At 42.8% G+C, this 15,333-nt stretch overlaps 1 protein-coding gene across 3 annotated transcripts in view; it reads left to right on the top strand.

Moving 5' to 3' along the window:
* Positions 1–15,333, top strand: part of LOC119576970 — a 44,881-nt gene that overhangs the window by 9,080 nt on the left and 20,468 nt on the right. The window contains exon 1 of one of the 3 annotated variants that reach the window (XM_037924628.1): positions 3,977–4,270. The exons of 1 other annotated variant lie outside the window; for it this stretch is intronic. The gene's annotated coding sequence lies outside the window, so the exon portion shown is untranslated. Of the gene's footprint in view, positions 1–3,976; positions 4,271–6,936; positions 7,124–15,333 lie in introns of those variants that run through there. One more of the 3 variants, XM_037924630.1, reaches the window with a different exon arrangement.

Consider the following 15,333-nt stretch of genomic DNA (forward strand, 5'->3'; position numbering starts at 1 on the left):
AGAGGAAAGTGGAAAGTTTGACACACAAATCTGATACTTCCGATGCTGCAGCAGCAACTAACATCACCCCTAGTGCAAGTAATGTCAGTCAACAGCTTGCAGCTAAAGATAAAGAAATTGCTGAACTGAAACAAACTGTTAAAGAATTAAACATAAGTTTAACAACTGACTAAATTGGTCGATCAAATGGCTGAATCAACCCAGCATAAACGTCCTAAGGAGGCTGATACCGAATCACACCTCCCCATCCAGGCAACTCCTGTGAGGACTTCGCCTGGCTCTCGATCGGATTCTGGCAAACTGCCAGTCGTCTCCCTCGCCAGGAGATGCAGGACATGGAGGCTTCTGTCTCCAAACCATCCCGAGGGAGGTCCCCGGGAAGCGAGGGAGAGGAGGCACCTCCCTCCCTTAAAAAGAAAATGAAAACTGGCGGACAAGGCACTTCCAAACCCCATAAAACGAAATCTTCGCGAAACCTTAGAGCTAGAATAAATGACCTTAAATTATTAGCCTCGTCCTATGCTTCCAATATTATAGTTCTCCAAGAAACACATAACCAACCTCGTGTGAGATGAGGTCATTTCGCTGAGGAACCAACAATCTGTGTCGGAAGGATCGAGAGGATAGGGGGGAGGCAGAGTCGCCAGGTGAGCAAGTAGTTAAGTTGATTAATGATTCTGATCAGGTCTTTCTGAACGATGGTAGTTCGACGCGGGTGGATCGGTACTTTATTGACCTATCACTGGTCTCATTATCATTAGCAGCCAAGTGCCTGTGGCATACCATTGACGAATCGTTGGGAAGTGATCACCTTCCTATTTTTATTGAACATTCATGCGACACACCAAGAACACCTTCAGCACCTAAATTTAACGTAAAAAGAGCAGACTGGGTCGCCTTCACAAGGAGTGTCAAGCTCGAACTTGTTGGAGAAACCATTGATGATAAAGTAAACAATATTCAGAATTCGATTTTAGATGCAGCAATTATATCCATACCTAAAACTTCGACATATAGCGTTAAACACAGAGTTTCATGGTGGACACCAGATTGCCGCAGGGCGCTGTGTCAATAGGGCCTACAGGCTTTTCAAAAATAGCATCAACAATGAAAACTTTTGCAATTACAAACAAGCAAGAGCTACGGCTCGTAGAACAATTAGACAAGCATAAAGACACTCCTGGCGAAGCTTTGTCTCTACAATTAACAGCAACACCACAATATCAGAGGCTTGGTCCACTGTCAATAAAATAAATAAGAAAAATAACATCTTTCAAAATTGAAAATATCATTCATGAGGGTAGCCAAATTCGATTCACCTAGAGACATTGCTAATGCACTCGCCAGGCAGTTCTCATGTACAAGCAGCTCAGAAAACTACCTTCCTGCATTCCTGACTACCAAGGCAGCGGCTGAGCTGCAACCTATTCACTTTGCCACAAGAGATTACAATAAAGATCTAACAATGGATGAGCTTGTCCGACCCCTAGAAGCCTGTAGAGGAACATCCCCAGGCCCCGATGAGATTCGATATGAGATGATAAAGCATCTTAATCATGATGCCATGATTAAGTTGCTAGAGGTGTACAATGAAATTTGGAAGAGCCACACTTTTCCAAAATCATGGCACTTCGCCCACATCATTCTCATATTGAAAGGAGGTGAAATCCTAGAATCGCCATCTCCTACCGCCAAATTGCGCTGACAGGTTGCTTATGCAAGGTCTTGGAATGAATTGTTAACAGCAGGCTATTGCATTTTTTAAATTCCAGTAATTTACTAGTTGATGAGCAGTGCGACTTCCGAAAGGGACGCCAAACTCTTGATCAACTAGTAAAACTGGACAGTCATATTCAAGAGGCAATTGCCAAAAAAAGAATTTTTGATTTCAGTATTTTTAAATGTAGAAAAAGCCTACGACATAACATGACGATTTGGCCAACTCAGAAAACTTTATGCTTTTGGATTATGTGGAAACTTGCCTTGTTTTATTCAAAATTTCATTTCTGACATTTTTGTCGGCAAACGGGGCCCCACAAGGCAGTGTCTTGTCGCCAACATTATTTCTTTGTATGAAAAATGACATCTTACCAGCTCCACCTCGGAATCTTAAATACTCGCTGTACGCTGATGATTGTGCTTTATGGCATTCTAGCAGTAATGCAGAATTCTCGGCAAATCGTTTATAACTGGCACGGATAAGATTCATAACTGGGGCCTCAAGTTTTCCACAAGAAAGAGTATTGTTTTTTCACATAGGAGGAAGCCGAACATCAGGCTAACTCTAGACAATCACCCAATACCTATTCAAAATTCTGCTAGATTTCTTGGTCTACTCTTTGATCGTAGACTCAATTAGAAAGACCACATTGGCCAGTTAAAGAATAAATGTCAAAGTGCATTAAATTTATTAAAGTGCATTTCTGGTAATAGATGGGGAGCTGATAGAAAGTCTTTGATAATGACATATAAAGCCCTTATTAGAGGTCTAAATTAGATTATGGGTCAATCGTTATGTTTCAGAATAAAACTCCATTTTGAAAGGTTTGGATGGTGTGCAGAATGCTTGTTTGTGTGTGTCTTGGAGCCTTGAAGTGTACTCGGATCGAGCGTCTTGAGGTGGAGTCAGGAGTACCTCCCCTCCGACTCAGATGCAGCCAGTTAGCACTGACCTATGCCGGAAAGGTGGCTCGAGACCCGAGCCACCCTAATGGCAATAGAGGCATTGGCCCTTTGCCACGCGACTCCACGACCTCGTCGAGAAAGTCGCAATATATCTCTCCACCATCGATACTCTGGTTCATTCAAATATAGCACCATGGGAAACCCCCATTTTTTCCATCATGGAAGCTTGGCTTCCATCAGCTAAGGCCATGGTGCCGAAGGTTCAGAGAGATCCTTATCAAACATCTACATTTTTTTTCATATATATACCGACGGCTCCAAGACAGATGAGTGTGTGGGAGCGGGTGTATGGTCGACTGATGTCAATTGAAGTTCAGACTGCCGAATCATATATCGATCTTTTTTGCCACTGATAAAGCTTTAGATTTTGCACTATCGACGACCCACGATAGAATTGTCATTTTTTTCTTTTCTTGATTCATTAAGTACACTTAAAACTATTAAATCATTAGAAACCACAAAAAATGAACTGCTGGATGCTATCATTCGTAAGCTACATGGTGCCAACAAATCAATCAAGCTAATGTGGGCACCAGGCCGCTCTGGTACCCATGGCACTGAACAGACTGACAAATTAGCCGGGTCAACTGGTGATATTGACCTTAGCATAGCCCTACAGATCTCAAGTGTTTCGTATCTCTTATAAAAGCAAAAATACATCTAATGTGGCAAAGTGAGTGCGACCACTCGACAAATACACAATAAAATTAAAACAATAAAACTGTGGGACACAGTGGGACTCACTCCTTATATAGAGAGAACTTTCCCTCCACAGTGCCCACAATGCACCAAAAACCTAACCATAAGCCATCTTTTAACAATTTGCCCAAAATACTCAGACCATAGACAAGCAATAAAAAATAACTCAATATAAAAAATAAAGATAAAGTAATCGCTTTCCTAAGAGAGACAAAACTTTATGACCTTATATAGATTGAAATAATGAATAGGATCCATTGGCTTAATGATCTTGGCTGGGTGTGTTAACATGGTCATTTGCCGTTGGTCGATAGCCAAGATATCCGACAAAGAAAAACGTATCGTCATGTTGGTAATGCTGCAGCTTTGTATTCCGTTTGTCGCTACGCAGCAAAATTTCATACGTTGTGTGGCGCATAAATGCTACGTTCCCAAAAGGCAACGCGTTTTGCAGACGTAACACAGTTGTCGAATGGCAAGGAATATTTTTCAATATGAACATTGAAGAATAATGGAATGCACTCCTTGGCTTGTATTTTATAACATATTAACCTAATTAAATTATGTTAAATGTAAAGAAACACGATAGCCATGCTTCTTGAATCATAACATAGATGTTGAAGTACCAAAGGAAAATATACAATATGAAGATAAAAATAAGACTGTTATAAATACTAGCACATGAAAAGTCAGAGTAAATGTGCTTACACAGAATACAAAAAGCTCTTGTGAGTCAATGGCTGCATATGTATGCGTTCCGTTCGAGAGCAGTCTTTGTAGCGCTCCCAAGTATCCTGTATATTCCGACGGAACGCAAGGCTGGTCTTGAAGTTTGTATTTTTAAAAAATACAATTCCACACATTAATAGTATCTGGAGATGTTATGGTACGTATATTCCGTTTATTTATGGTTCGTAGAGAAGTTATCAGTGAGTGTAGTTTTCCCATTTCTTTTGTAATACTGATGTTACATTTTCCTGTAAACGCTTACCAAAGTGTTACGTGTTCTAGAAGTCTTCACCTACTTGTGAAGGAAGTACCATGGATGAAAAGATTCAAATCTTCTGTCGTTCTATCCATTAAAGGCGAAGCTTACCTTTTACCACATGGGTACATGAACTATACTATCAGAGCACTCATACTACCGTGTGATCTGTGTCCCCTTTCAATAGCTTTCTCAGAGTAGTTGGACATACGGAAATGCTGGTATACTGCTCAAGTAATTGTCAAGAACTATGTTGTAATACTTAAAGTGTCTCTGGGATAAATCTCCTTTGATCTTAAAATAAGGGAAAACTTTCCATGCATGTCAACCAGGATTACAGTTAAAAAAGGGACCTAGTTCATGACATGACAGCCAATTGAACTTGTCATGGAAACATGTTATAACACTTTTCATACATTTTTCTTTTGACCAGTAACTAAGAAAAGCTCTTGTGTCCTGTATTTAGGAAAATACACTAACAAGCAATCAGATCATTCAGTAGTAAAGTGCACATCATAAATACTATCATTAAATAAGGAAAATGTTTATAATAGGACTGCAGCTGACAGAGCAAGTCTCTAACTTGAATGAATGAACCCCATTCTGGATGCATAAACCATAAAGATTTTACTGTATGAACCCAAAACTTCCCTAACCTGGGGGCTTCACACCCAGGATTCCCTAATGATCATTATATTTCCCTAGTCAAGGGTTCTGCCCCCAAACTTTCCAATCTCTGTTTCTACTTCGCCAGTATATTCCAATTGTGCGTAGTAGCACAAAATTTATTGCAGTAATGAGCTATGTTCAGTGTAGAATAATAAACTAACTCATATATGAGATCGTATGAGGTCTATTTACATGGCTATTCTCTATCTATTCTCTCGTTTACTGCAATGAGCTTATTTTCAAAACACTTCTGAGGTTGTAAACACTTTTCCAGATGAGAGACATTAGCGGGTGCCTGAAACTACTCGTAACGCTCATCCTGGAAATCCCCCTCTGCTTATATTAACAACACTTTAGGAGGCATAGTAACAGAAAAAACTATATGGTTAATGTAAATAAGGATATCCTTTGCCAGTCCGCAGAGGTCATCAAAACGCTTGATGTGGGCCTAATATAAATCACTTAACAATTTTAGTTTATCATGAATTATAGGAGTTCTTACACATCATTAGGTATGAAATTTGAATATAAATGTATAATTTCCACCTTTATGACTATTTTTCTCTAGAACAACAAATTACAGTCATTATTCAATAATAAAGGTTAGCAATAAATAAACACACCTCTTAATACCCTAATATATTATTATCATGGAAGCAAGGGTTTAACTTCTTGATGAATAATGAGAAAAAAAAAACATCTCCTTATGAAATTGTAATGAAATTCTTTTGAGGGATGTTTTTGTGAATTTTTTTTTTTTTTTACTATAGTACTGAGTAAGAGAGAGAGAAAAAGAGACACAGACAGACAGTATGTGTATATTATAATATATATATATATATATATATATATATAATATGTATATATATATATGATTATATATATAATATATATATATATATATATAATATATACATAGTACATATGTACATATGTACATATATATTATATATATATATATATATATATATATATATATTATATATATATATATATATATATAATTTATATTATATATGTTATATACAGATATGTATGTATATTTAATGCATTTATTAATTTATACATACTTATATGTGTAATGATTGTATTGCATACATACGTACATATAGATAGATATAGATATAGCTATAGATATATGTATAGATATCAGAATTTATGAGCTTAGTGGTAAAGGGGGTAAAGATTAATAAAGGCTTTTACTGGTGAAAGTAACCCTTTGTTCCTGTCTCTAAATAGAAATAAAATATTTATTGACATTAAAGTCTTATGACTTTCCTTTATTTGCCTTATTAAATTGAACATAATCTGTTACTTGGTCCATTATTCCTTCTTATAGATGATTACTTATCTCATTTTTAAGAAAATTTTCTTTCTTGTTCAATTTAAGTCTTTATAAAATCTTTGCTTATCTACAGGTGATATGCATAATTCATATGAGCCATTTGGTATGACTCCCATATTAAAACATTTGAGTAATTGTTTTCATTGTGCATATTAATCTTTTATTTTGGAAATACTGTTTAATTACTTTAAATGTTACTGGTAGACCCCATTTAGTATATATATAGCTCCCCATTTAGTGCTACCTCACTTTGGCAGTTATTGCTCTATGATTGGTACATTTTTTTCCAAGCACAGATTGAATTTTAGGCAGTTCTCTTAGGAAATAAAGCCGTGCGATACCTAGCGATAGAAAGTACGGTCGCAACGTTTATGAGACCCCTACACTCTCATTGTTTAGGACTTGAAAATGGGTTCTTACGTTTTTAGTTGAGAAATTGTTGATGCTTCTCGTAACTGTTACGAGAGACGGCGTTTATGAGAAAGTTTAGTAAATAAGGCCCCTGGAATATAAGTCTTGCAAGATACTCAGGGTATGACCAAATTGCACACAGTTTGCAGAAAGGGTTGAGGGTAGCAGGACAAGACACTTGGAGTCTTTTACGAAGGGAAAAGCCTCGTTTTAGCTTTGAGAACTTCAAAACTATTCAAAACATGTTGTTTGAATAGTCGTTTGTCCTTGACTCTTGACTGCGAAGGAAGGAAGACGGCCGTTGCGAAGAAAAGAACACTTTTGTCAAGGTGAGTTGATTGATATTATTGCTCGCCGCCATTATTAATTGAAACGGTCACGGAAAAAATCAATTGCTCAAGCAATATAATATCTTAAAGTAAACCTCCATGGTTTTAACTTAAGTTCAGTACATGCCAATATCAAAGAAAGCGATCACTGACAAGGTTAATTTCCGTTTTGTTGTTATTTTGAATTCATTTCTTGTATTTGCTTTGGGGCAAGACGCGACATCTTGAATTTGCAGTAATGGCCTAAGATGCTGTAAACACAGTGCATGTTTGAATGTGTAAAAGAAGGTACAAATAGTGGCATGAAACCCTTCCAGGAGATGACTGGATACAATGTAGTAAATGTTACTTATGTTTCCATGAAGCTTGCTGTTCATCACTAACAACTAAATTTATGTGTGACTTCTGTTTATAAACTTCAAGTTGACATTTCCAGTTTTGATCATATTGTTTAAATCTTAATATTGTTAAATAAAGGAGTTCTCATGTTATTTTAGTAATGTTTGTTATGCCAGATTTGCTTGGAAAATTTAGTTCATATTTAAACTTGCATAAAGGAACAAAAAGCAGTGTTTCATGGCATGTGATTAAAGTGGTACAGCTTTTGAAATGCAGCGATTTGAATGCATGTAGGATTTCTTTCAATTTCAAGAATAATTTAAAATTCCATACTTAAACACATATTTCAATATTTCCATGCTATTTTTTTGTAATCTAGGATAGATTTTGCATGAATTGGATCAAAACAACCTAACATGTTACTGTCTCATCACATATGGGGTAAGATGAGACAGTTTGGCCTTGGGTATTAATTTTTGATTTACTCTTTTTATTAGTTTTATTTACAAAATTCTTATATTAGATCTGCTAGAGTGGTCTTAGTTTAGATATTTGACAAAATCTGTAGTAAATTGAATTAAATAAATTAAATTGCACAATGCTTTGTTATAAAAAAATAGTTTTTTTCTTAAGTGTCTTGTCTTGCCCCGAATTACGTTAGATACCTTTAAAAAAGAAATTTAATAAAAAATTCTGTTGTTATGTACCTGCATGTAAAGTTTATGAAAGTTTACTTATTTATATTTAAATTTTTTTTACCACATACATGTAGAACAAAAATTACCATACAACTTCAATCTCTTATTTTATTTTCCACAGATTGTTCAAGCATTTTACTTCTACCTAAAATTTTATGGTTATTTCTTTGGATTAAAACAGCATAATGTTTTTCATTTGTTATAGTTATCTGAATATAAAACATTATTACAGGAAAAAGCACAATGGGTTAAACTATTACCATTATGGAATTTAAAAATATCTATGATTCTATGTATCTTATACTACTTCCATCATGACAATCACAATTTCACTGACTAACGTGTATACATGTAGACTAGATGAATATATGTATACACATATATTTACACACACACACACACACACACACACCACACACACACACACACACACACACACTCACACACACACACACACACACACTCACACACACACACAACACACACACACACACACACACACACACACACACACACACACACACACACACACACACACACACACATATATATATATATATATATATATATATATATATATTATATATATATATAGGTATATGTGTATATTTTTTATAGGTATATGTGTATATATATATAGGTATATGTGTATATATATATAGGTATATGTGTATATGTATATATGTATATATGTATATATTATATATATATATATATAATATATATATATATATATATAATATATATATATATATATATATATATATATATTTTATATATATATAATATATATATATATATAATATATATATATGTGTGTGTGTGTTTGTGTGTGTGTGTGTGTGTGTGTTTTGTGTGTGTGTGTGTGTGTATGTATGTATACATATGTATATGTATAAGTATGTATATTCTTATATATATGTATATAAATTGTATATATATATATATATATATATATATATATTATTTATATATATGTAAATATATATATATAATATATATATTATATATATATATATATTATATATATATTAAGTTATATATGTAAATATATATATATATATAAAAATATATATATATATATTATATATATATATATATATATAATATATATATATATATATATATATATGGGGCCGCGGTGGCCGAATGGTTAGAGCGTCGGACTCAAGACTGTCACGACGGCAATCTGAGTTCGAGGGTTCGAGTCACCGACCGCCGCGTTTTTTCCTTAGGCAAGGAACTTCACCTCGATTGCCTACCTACCCCACTGGGGGACCAAGTCAGCCAAGTCAGTGCCAGGTAAATAGAGATGGTGCCTCGAAAAAAAACACCGGGCGGAAGGCAATGGCAAACCACCGCTCTAAATTGCCAAGAAAAATCATGGAAGCACATGATCGTCAAGGCCGCGGGGGCCGAGTGGTTAGAGCGTCAGACTCGAGACTGTCACGACGGCAATCTGAGTTCGAGGGTTCGAGTCACCGACCGACGCGTTGTTTCCCTTGGGCAAGGAACTTCACCTCGATTGCCTGCCTAGCCACTGGGTGGCCAAGCCAGCTCAAGTCAGTGCTGGCCCCAAGCCCGGATAAAATAAGAGAGAATGTTACCTAAAAAAGGTAACACGGCACTCCCCGTGGAAGGAACTGGGGACCCTACCACGTACTCACTCCAAGAGCATCACAACGTGAAAACTGCAATTGAGTATCATGCTGTGACCACGGCGGCTCAGACATGAACCTACCTTTAAATGATGATTATGATATATATATATATATATGGGTGGGTGCTTCACGGGCATGGTGATGTGAAGCGATGGTGTGGTAGCCTAGATAGTGTTAAGTGCTTGCATGCCTTCTCGCTTGCAGTTCCCCCCCTGGTCCCCCAGTGCGAAAAAGGGAGCAGCTTCCGCATAAGTCTCCCCTGCCGGGTTCACAGCCTCTCCATCATTAAGACTTCTGCAGTGCCTCCTCGTGGCCACCCATGGGTAACTGGGTACCTTGCGGTCCCAGGCTAAATCTGTGGGGGATCTCGGAGCAGCAGAAGGCCCCAGAGGTACGGAGTTATGGCCCACCGGCGTGTGGACACGCTCTGGCTTCGTACCAACTCCTGCCCCCTAGCCACCCTGGGGTAATGGGGCGGCTCGGGGGAGGTAGGCCTTGCCAGTCCTCCTCCCCCCAGAATGGACCCTCTGGCAACGTCTTATATGAATGGAAATGCTGGGGGGAGGGGTGTTGTCCCTCCACCCAGCAAGTAAGGCGGGCTGTGGGTCCCGCGGGGAGGGCAAATGTGGGGGTTTGCGGGATTGGAACGGAGTTACCGTCCTGCCTGCGCCCCGGCAGGCGCCAACCCACCATGAAGCTTGTGGGGGAAAGCCCTCGGAACCCCACAGGTGGATAGGCAGTCCCACAGCCTGCCGACCCCTTTATCTGGGGGTGTGTTGGTGGGGGCGGCTGAGGTGGGTGCACCCGGGTGTGACCACCCGTGGCTTAACCTCTGGGCGTGTTTTCCGGGTTGGCGCTTGGAACATCCGGTCCTTGGGGCAGGTTGTGCGGTTACCTCTGCTATCGCGGGAATTGAAGCGACTGGGAGTTGAGGTGGCTGCCCTCCAGAGGTGGGGAAACCTGGTAGCGGCACGATCAGTGTGGGGGGTTTTACACCTACTACTGGTCGGGCCGCAGCGATGGTCACCACCTCCAGGGTGTAGCCATAGCCATCTCCGTCGACTTCAGCCTGCGGTAGTCGAGGTGACACCGTTTAAATGAGCGTTCATGGCATTGAGACTGAAGCATTCTTTTGGCTTCATGTCTCTTATTGCTGTATGACGCTCCTACCGATGTACATAAAACCGATGTGAAAGAGGCGTTCTACCCCAAAAACTCGCATCTGTGGCAGACGATTGCCCCCGGCGAGACTTTCGCATTGTCCTGGGGCGACTTCAATGCGGTATCCGGCTGTGGACCGAAGCTGGCTACGAGATGTCTGTCGGCCCCCATGGCTCGGGAGCTGATCCCAGCAGCGAGAATAGCCCCCCTTCTCCGGGACTTTGCTAGGTCCCAGAAAATGAGGATCTCGGCTCCTGGTACCAGCGCTCAACTCGCATCGCTGGACTTGGAAACAGCGATACGGGTACAGTGGCCAAGGAGACGACCACTTTCTTGTCAGCACGCGATGGAGGATCCTCCAGAACTGCAGGGTTTACCGGAGTGCTGAGTTCTGTGGCACCGACCATAGGCTGCTTGTGGCTACCCTGGGGTCCACTTCAAAACCCCCCGTCCCTCCAGTGGCCACCCTAAGGCGTTTCACTTGGACAGACTAAGGGAGGAGGAGTGTGCCCGTGGGTTCGCCACGGCAGTCTCTGACTGTTTCAAAAAACCAGCAACCGACGGACCCAGTTGCTCTGTGGGAGTCCTTCAAGCGCGTAACACTCGAAGCAGCTCAGGAGTCCTTGGCGTACGCCCAAGGACAAGGCAGAATACCATCTCCCTGGAGACATTAGAGGCCACTGAAGCGTTGTCGCAAGGCTCGGCTGAATGGGAATCAAGTCTTGCGTCGTTCCATGGTGCGTTTGGGCTCGGACACTGCTGAGAAGGGACAAGGAACAGCTCATCAGGAATCTTGCAGAGGAGGTCGAAGGCCATTTCTTGGTAAATGACCTTCGCCCTGCCTACCAAGCCCTGAGAAAACTGAACCCTAAGCCCTCCTCACAGGTGACTGCAGTCCGATCAGCGGATGGACGGATCATCTCAGATCATGTTGGGGGTTTGTGAACGTTGGGCTGAGTATTTTGAACAGTTGTACCAGGTGGATCCTCCAACAGTTAGCTTGGATGCAAGCGATGTCTCAGTGCCTGTGGCGGACCCACCCATCAACGAGGAACCTCCTACCCTAACAGAGGTTAGGCTGGCGATTTCCAAGCTGAAGAGGGGAAAGCTGCAGGCATATGTGATATCCCTGTGAAAATGCAAAGGTGGGGGTGAACCTATGGCTCGGGGCCTGCATACAGTCCTGACTGCCATTTGGGAGTCTGGTACCCCTTCCCTGACCTGCTGAGGGGCGTGGTCATCCCCTCTGGAAGGGGAAAGGGGATCGAGGGACTGTAGCAACTACTGTGGCATTACACTGCTCAGGCATACCAGGGAAGGTTCTCGCTCACATTCTTCTGAAACGGATCCGCAACCACCTACTGAGGCACCAGAGACCGGAGCAGTCTGGATTTACTCCTGGCAAGGGCCACAATAGACCGTATACTAGCGCTTCGAGTAATTGTGGAACGCCGTCGTGAGTTTGGTCGTGGGCTGCTGCAGCCTACATCGCCTCAAGAAGGCGTTTGACTCGGTGCATCGGGAATCGCTATTGGGGGATCCTGAGGCTCAGGGAATTCCGACACAGATTATTGGCCTGATAGCAACCTCTATACTGGGACTGAAAGTGCTGTAAAGTGTGGTGGGGTATGTCGAACTTCTTCCCTGTTAATTCAGGGGTGAGGCAAGGCTGTGTCCTTGCACCCACACTTTTTAACACTTGTATGGACTGGATAATGGGCAGGCTACTAGCCAAAGTCAGTGCGGAGCAACACTAGGCAATATTAAGGTCTCGGACCTTGACTTGCCGACGATGTTGCCATCCTTCTGAGTCCTTTGGGGTCACTTGTGGCGGCTCTTGATGCATTTAGCAATGAGGCGAAGCCCCTAGGCCTAGAGGTCTCCTGGACCCCAAAACCCAAAATTTAGGACTTGGGGGCCTGTTAGGGGAACCCGTTCAGTTATCCATGCTTGCGGCGAGGACGTTGAAGTCCAGAAAGTTTTACATACCTTGGTAGCGTAGTCCATATCTCTGGTTGTCAGACCAGGAAGTCAGTAGACGGATTGGTCTGGCAACAGGAGCCATGAACCGATCAACAAGAGCGTTTGGAGATGTCGGTACCTATGCAGAAGGACCAAGCTGCGTGTCTTCAGGGCCTTGATACTTCCAGTTTTGCTCTATGGAAGCGAAACCTGGACGCTATCCAGTGCCTTGGAGTCTCGCCTTGATGCCTTTTGTAACAAGTCCCTTCGCCGGATCATGGGGTACAGTTGGCAGGACCACGTGTCCAACCGGCGGTTACACCGTGAGACTGGCCATGGGACCTGTTACTTGCAAAAATCCGGGATCGCCAACTCAGGCTATATGGCCACCTAGCTCGCCTCCTATGGACGACCCTGCCCACCAGGTTGTCTCTCTGCGAGACAACCCTGGGTGGAGGAGAACCTGTGGGACGTCCTAGGAGATCATGGCTTGGGCAGCCGACGAGACCTGTCGTGAGGAACTAGAGATGGGCCGTGTGCCTGCCTGGAGACTCGCCTCGAGGGATCCTCGTGGTTGGAAGCGGGAAAGGGTGGATGCGGGCCATGCGCCCCTTGGCGTTAGCCCTTGATGATGATGATATATATATATTATATATATATATATATATATATATATATATATATATATATAATATATATATTAAAATAAAATATATATATATGTAAATATATATATATATATATGTAAATATATATATATATATATATATGTAAATATATTTTATATATATATATATATATATGGTGGGTGCTTCACGGCATGTGATGTGAAGCGATGGTGTGGTAGCCTAGATAGTGTTAAGTGCTTGCATGCCTTCTCGTTGCAGCTTCCACCCCTGGCTAGCCAGTCGCGAAAAAGGGAGCAGCTTCCGCATAAGTCTCCCCTGCCAGGTCACAGCCTCTCCATCATCAAGACTTCTGCAGTGCTCCTCGGTGGCCACCCATGGGTAACTGGGTACCTTGCGGTCCCAGGCTAAATCTGTGGGGGATCTCGGAGCAGCAGGAGGCCCCAGAGGTACGGAGTTATGGCCCACCGGCGTGTGGACACGCTCTGGCTCCGTACCAACTCCTGCCCCCTAGCCACCCTGGGGCAATGGGGCGGCTCGGGGGAGGTGGGCCTTGCCAGTCCTCCTCCCCCCAGAATGACCCTCTGGCAACGTCACAGATGAATGGTAATGCTGGGGGGAGGGGTGTTGTCCCTCCCACCCAGCAAGTAAGGCGGGTGTGGGTCACGCTGGGAGGGCAAATGTCGGGGTGCAGGATTGGGACGAGAGTTACTCGTCCGCCTGCGCCCCGGCAGGCGCCCAACCCACCATGAAGCTTGTGGGGGAAAGCCCTCGGGAACCCCACAGGTGGATAGGCGGTCCCACAGCCTGCCGCCCCCCTTTATCTGGGGCTGTGTTGGTGGGGGCGGCAGAGGTGGCGTGCACCCGGAGTGACCACCCGAGGCTTAACCTCAGGCGTGCTTTCCGGGTAGGCGACTTGGAACATCCGGTCCTTGCGGCAGGATGAGCGGTTACCTCTGCTATCGCGGGAATTGAAGCGACTGGGAGTTGAGGTGGCTGCCCTCTCAGAGGTGAGAAGACCTGGTAGCGGCACGATCAGTGTGGGTGGTTACACCTACTACTGGTCGGGCCGCAGCGATGGTCACCACCTCCAGGGTTGTAGCCATAGCCATCTCCAGTCGACTTCAGCCTGCGGTAGTCGAGGGTGACACCGGTTGATGAGCGTATCATGGCATTGAGACTGAAGCATGCTTTTGGCTTCATGTCTCTTATTGCTGTATACGCTCCTACCGATGTACATAAAACCGATGTGAAAGAGGCGTTCTCCGCCAAAACTCGCATCTGTGGCAGACGATTGCCCCCGGCGAGACATTCGCATTGTTTCTGGGCGACTTCAATGGGTATCCGGCTGTGACCGAGCTGGCTACGAGATGTCTGTCGGCCCCCATGGCTCGGGAGCTGATCCCAGCAAAGCGGAGAATAGCCTCCTTCTCCGGGACTTTTTGCTAGGTCCCAGAAAATGAGGATTCTGGCTCCTGGTACCAGCGCTCCAACTCGCATCGCTGGACTTGGTACAGCGATACGGGTACAGTGGCCAAGGAGATCGACCACATTCTTGTCAGCACGCGATGGAGGATCCTCCAGAACTGCAGGGTTTACCGGAGTGCTGAGTTCTGTGGCACGACCATAGGCTGCTTGTGGCTACCCTGCGGTCCACTTCAAAACTCCCGTCCTCCAGTGGCCACCCTAGGTGTTCACTTGGACAGATAAGGGAGGGGGAGGTGCCCGGGTTCGCCACGCAGTCTCTGACGATTCTCAGAAAA

This window comes from Penaeus monodon, chromosome 9 (genome assembly GCF_015228065.2).
Source record: "Penaeus monodon isolate SGIC_2016 chromosome 9, NSTDA_Pmon_1, whole genome shotgun sequence".
Classification (NCBI taxonomy): Eukaryota; Metazoa; Arthropoda; class Malacostraca; order Decapoda; family Penaeidae; genus Penaeus; species Penaeus monodon.